At 34.6% G+C, this 5,986-nt stretch overlaps 1 non-coding gene across 1 annotated transcript; it reads right to left on the reverse strand.

Moving 5' to 3' along the window:
• Window positions 1–4,466: 4,466 nt before the first annotated feature.
• On the reverse strand, window positions 4,467–4,573 carry LOC112725829 (small nucleolar RNA R71). The gene has a single exon (XR_003164911.1). It is a non-coding gene; the product is annotated as a small nucleolar RNA R71 (small nucleolar RNA).
• Between the last annotated feature and the right edge of the window lie 1,413 nt (window positions 4,574–5,986).

Here is a 5,986-nt window from a genome sequence, read left to right on the forward strand (position 1 = left end):
TGATGACAAGACTCGTGATGAATGAGGCATGATTGAGAATGATGTGAATATTGATGAATTATGATTGAAATATTCATATGGATTATTTATTTGAATTATCTGAGATACGAGTCTCTCTGGGTAAAGTACCGTGGCATGCCACCACGTGTTCAAGGTTGAGACTCGATACTCTGTTGACCCTGGAATGGTACCCCCATTGAGTGATTTAATATATATATGAGAAAAAGCTATGCATAGACTCATGGGGATGCGCATCGGGGGACTGTCCAATGGTTAGCTACCAGGACATGTCGGGTTGGCTGTATAACCGACAGATGAGCTCATTAGCAATAGGACAGGCATGCATCATATGCATTTGTATGTTTTGATTGAGTGTGTATTTGTTTTAGTTTGCTTAATTGCTTAGCCATGTTCATCTGCTACTTGTTTTACTTGTTGTACTTGAATCCTATCTGTGATTTTTTTGTTTGTCTTGTATGTGTATGTTTACCTAAGAGACCCTTTTTGGTGGAGGTATGATGAGGGTGGTTTCTGGTGTGTGGTAATAAAAGTTGAGGCAAGTGGACTAGGTGTTGCGTGATTATTCTAATGTATGTATTATTTGGATATGAGTGAGCGAGGTATGTTGGATAGGAAGTCACTAGCTACGTCTTTGGTCCTTTTTGTTTCTTTAAATTTTTCATCTTACTGATTTGTAAGTTAAAGAAATTTCTTTAAGCACCTTTTTAAAGTAATTTTTTCACCAAACTTTTTCAAAAGGTTATTTCAAGAAAAAAATTGTTTTATAATGAAATTAATTCTATTTGAAAGTATTTCTTTACTTTGATGCTATTCCCATCCCTACTGAGAACGTGTGCTTTGTTCTCACCCCAATATCTTCCACCTTTTCAGTGATACAGGTTCGAATACTCAGTTTGAAGCTGCGGTCGATTATTGACTTTATTTATGAGTTAAGTTACTTTCATAGAGTTCCCTCGCTTGTTGCTTAAGATTTTTATTTTATACAGAGGGATATGTGTTGTATCTGAATTTTATTTTGATTTACTTGTATAAGATTTATTATTATTAGTAATTATGTGATTATTATCACTTGGTGATGTTTGATATATGATTTCTAGTGAGTTGGAAACAGTTTTCTGGCATTTTATTAAAGATTAAAATGAGATATCGAACTAAAGGCTCAATATTAAATAGTTAGTAAGGAAAACAAGTTAGTAACGCCTTACTTCTGGTACGATCATGGTGTATTGGATGTTAGGTCATTACATTATGGTATCAGAGCAGTTCATCTCTATTAGAGCCTTGTGAATGGACTGACTATGCTTCATTGCATACTCTGAGTGTCTGTCATATTATAGGTCTTGTCCGAATGACGAGAATTAGAGCTTTATGTACATGGCTATTTATTGATTAATGCTGTTAGCTTACTGTTGCATATCTGTTGATATTAAGTCTGGCCAACTTAATGTTGATGGTTTATGTGTACGAAAAAGTTAATGGGTTACCATAGAGAAAATAGAAGTAATCAGTGATGCGAATAACGGGTTTGGGAGCGTTAGAAATTAATTCTTGAAGTTAGTTAACGTATGATCCTTATTTTTGCTTGGTGTTATCTTCTCCTCTACCAATTGCATTGGAATTTCTTGTCTCACTGTCTTCTCTTGAAAAGCAGTTTTATTCTTTCTTAGATTGTATACCTGATCATCCTCTGGATTCTTGATGTTATGGTCCTCAATTTTACGTTCTCCTATGTGAACTTTGTACTTTAATTCAATTAGAACTTGCTTCGATCAATATATTATCTTCCTTCTAATTGTTCCTAGCAAAATTTTCTAATTTATATTCATTTATTAAGTTATGATTTGATATCTTAGCTCTATGCTTTGCATCTTATGCGTATTTGGTGAGCAGATATTTTATATGCTTTTTGGCATCACTTTCATATAGTTTTTAGTGTGTTTTATCTAGTTTTTATTGACTTTTTATAGATTTTAGTGTTAAAATCATATTTTTGGATGCTACTATGAGTTTTTGTGTTTTTGGACAATTTCAGATATTTTCTGACTAAAATTAAGGAGGTGGAGCAGAAGTCTAATTCAGAGACAGAGAAAGCACTGCAGATACTAAATAGACTGTTTAGGAAGAGCTTTTCTAGAGCTGCAAAAGTCCAAAGGGAGCGCTCTTAACGGCTATGGAAAGCTTACTTTCAGAGCCTTCCATCAATATATAATAGTCCATACTTTGCTTCGGATTAAAAGGCCCAAAACTGGCGTCCAACGCCAGCTATTTGCCCCCTTCCAAGCGTCCAGCGCCCAAGGGACAGAGACCAATGTACAAACGCTTAAGAGACCTCATAGCACGTGGATCTTATCAAAGCTCATCCCAAACACTCACCAAGTGGGCCCCAGAAGTGGATTTTAGCACTAAATTGACTGTTTTACCCTTACTAGTCATTAGCTTAGTATTTAAAGTAGAATATCACACTTTGTTAGGGATCTTCGACCACCATTCAACAATTTTTTGGAATCCATTGTATTTTCTTATCAATATGAGTTTTTAAACCTCCTAGGTTGAGGGGAGGAGCCCTGCTGAGTCCTATGAATTAATAAAAGTACTACTGTTTCTCTTCAATCCGTGTTTGATTAATTCTAAGATGTATATTCGATCTTCATCGTGGTGAATAGGATGATCTAACAAATTAGCTCTGTTCATCACATTAAGACAAACGTGCCTGACAAACACCCGCGTCTATTTAGGTTCAGAATGCGTCTTTCATTGGACAAGGACGAACCAACAGCTATGTTTATACATCTCTTAGACGGCTAATCCACGACTTCGTTCGGGACTTCTCGAGACATCAGTTCAGCTGATTTTTTTGGAGATTAGGGTCTTTGTGGTAGAGGCTAGAACCCAAGATGCAGCATTCTCTGATCCGGAAGATTTGACCTTATCTGTGGCATTTTGAGTAGAATCATTAAGGAGAATGAACTGTACGAGCTTCACCCTAAATCATTTTGAGTCTTTTAATTTATATTTTCTTCTTCCTTAAATTTTCAAAAATTTTAAAACCCTTTTTTTAAAATATGTCTTTTCTCTGTTTGAGTCTTTGTTTGTGTTCTTGGTTTGAGTCTTTGTATCTTTGATTTTTGCAAGAGTATAACTTTTTTTTATTTGAGTCTTTTATTTTTATTTTCTTTTCCTCTTATTTTTCGAAAAAATTTTAAAACTTTTTCAAAAATATTTTTCTTTTCCTTGTTCAATCTTTGTACTTTGTTTGAGTCTTTGGTGTTTGTTCTTGTTGAGTTGTGCATTTTCTTTGAGTTCTATTTTCTAAAAATTTTTAAATATAGTTTTTTTCTGTTTAATTCTTGTGTCAAATCCTTAAGTTTGGTGTTTTTTTTATTTTTCTTTAAATTTTCGAAAATTTGCTTTTGGTTTTCTAAAAATTTTAAGTTTGGTGTTCTTTTTTATGTTCTTGTGTTCTTTGAGTCTTTTGAATTTTGTTCTTTGTGTTCGTGTTAGTCTTCGAAGTGTTCTATAGTCTTTTTTGTGTTTTTATCTTAAAATTTTTAAGTTTGGTGTTCCTTTGTGTTTTCCTCCAAAATTTTCGAAAATAAGGAGCATTATTTCTATTTAATTTAAATTTATTTAATTTTGCACCTTAATTTTCGAATTTTCTAGCTTTATTTTTTCTTAATTTCTAAACTTAAGTTTGGTGTTACCTAGTAAATTTTATTTCAATTTTTCTATTTAATTCCCTTGCAAATTTTGAATTTTTTTTAGTTTGCATCTGATCATTATTTTTCAAATTTTTTTAGCATTAAGTAGTAAGTATTTTTATTTTATCATTTTACATAGGTTACCTCACTGGAAATTCTCTACACTCTGACGTAGGAAATCCCATCTTTTCTTATCTTCTATTTGTTTATGAGCAGGAACAGGGACAAAGAACCTCTATTAGACTTTGATCCTGAACTTGAAAGGACTTTGAGGTGGCATTTGCAACACGCAAGACTTTACAAGGCTGCAGAGTCCTCCATGGATCATAATAATGCTGCTAATGCCAATATGACAAATCCGAATGGGAATGAGCAACCTAGAAGAGTGCTTGGCTCTTACACTTCTCCCAATGCAGATCTTTATGGAAAAAGCATTATGGTGCCTCCTATAGCTGCAAACAATTTTGAACTGAAGCCTTAGCTTATCACTCTTGTGCAACAAAATTGCCAGTATTATGGACTCTCTCAGAAAAACTCAAATCAATTTATTTCTGATTTCCTACAGATTTGTGATAAAGTGAAGACCAATGGAGTGAATTCTGAGGTATACAAACTCATGCTCTTCCCATTTGCTGTGAGAGATAGAGCAAAGCTGTGGTTAGATTCTCAACCCAAGGAGAGTTTGGATACTTAGGAAAAGGTTGTCACGGGATTTCTGACTAAATTTTCCCACCTCAAAAGCTGACTAAGCTAAGAATGGAGGTTCAGAATTTCAGACAGAAAGATGGTGAGACCCTTTATGAAACTTGGGAGAGATTCAATCTACTGACTAGGCAATGCCCTCTGGATATGTTCTTTAGATGGACTCAGCTGGATATTTTTTATGAGGGCTTATGTGAAATGTCCAAGATGTGCTTAGATAATTCTGTAGGTGGTTCTTTGCACATGAAGAAGACACCAGAGGAGACTGCTGAGCTTATTGAATTGGTTGCTAACAACCAATACTTATATTCCTCCAACAGGAATCCTGTGAACTCTGAGACCCCTCAGAAGAGTGGCATTTTGGAAGTGAAAGCTGTTGATGGTCTTCTTGCTCAGAACAAACTTTTGTCTCAGCAAATAAGTCTAATTACTCAACAGTTGAGTGGAATGCAAGTTTTAGCTGTCAACACCCAGAATGCACCTCAAGAGGTCTCTTATGACATGATAGGTAATTTGATGCAAAATGAGAATTATGATTATGCTTAATCTTCTTCTAAACAGGTCAATTACATGGGGAGTGCTCCTAGACACCTGATGAGCGGATAATTTATACGCTTTTTGGCATTATTTTTAGGTAGTTTTTAGTATAATTTAGTTAGTTTTTACTATGTTTTTATTAGTTTTTATGCAAAATTCATAATTCTGGACTTTACTATGAGTTTGTGTATTTTTCTGTGATTTCAAGTATTTTCTGGCTGAAATTGAGGGACCTGAGCAAAAATCTTATTCAGACGCTGAAAAAGGACTGCAGATGCTGTTGGATTCTGACCTCCCTGCACTCGAAGTGAATTTTATGGAGCTATAGAAACCCAATTGGTGCACTCTTAATTGCGTTGGAAAGTAGACATCTAGGGCTTTCCAGAACTAGATAATAGTGCATACTTTGCCCAAATTTTGACGACGCAAACTGGCGTTCAAACACCAACTTCCTGTCCTATTCTGAAGTTAAACGTCAGAAACAGGTTACAAACCAGAGTTAAACGCCACAAACAGGCTGCAACCTGGCGTTTAACTCCAAGAGAAGTCTCTACACGTGTAAAGCTCAATGCTCAGTCCAAGCACACACCAAGTGGGTCCCGGAAGTAGATTTCTGCATCATTTACTCATTTCTGTAAACCTTAGTTACTAGTTTAGTATAAAAACTACTTTTAGTGATTTATTTCACATCTTTTGATCATTTTTGAGACTATCTTTGTATCACTTTTGATCTCTTGATCACATTTAGGGGCTGGCCATTCGGCCATGCCTGGACCTTCATCACTTATGTATTTTCAACGATGGAGTTTCTACACCCCATAGATGGGTTAAGTATGATTTTGGTCCCCAATGCAGGGGCTGAAAATTTATTTCGTCCCTCGCCTTTTTTTCGTTCAAAAATGGTCCCCAAGGTTTCAGTTTGTTTTAAAATCGTCTTTTTTACCAATTATATTTTTTTATTACCAAATTACCCTTTATTAAAAAAATTATAAAATAAAATAAATATAAAATAAATAAAAAAAAGAAAA

The sequence above is a fragment of the Arachis hypogaea genome, chromosome 11, assembly GCF_003086295.3.
Source record: "Arachis hypogaea cultivar Tifrunner chromosome 11, arahy.Tifrunner.gnm2.J5K5, whole genome shotgun sequence".
Classification (NCBI taxonomy): Eukaryota; Viridiplantae; Streptophyta; class Magnoliopsida; order Fabales; family Fabaceae; genus Arachis; species Arachis hypogaea.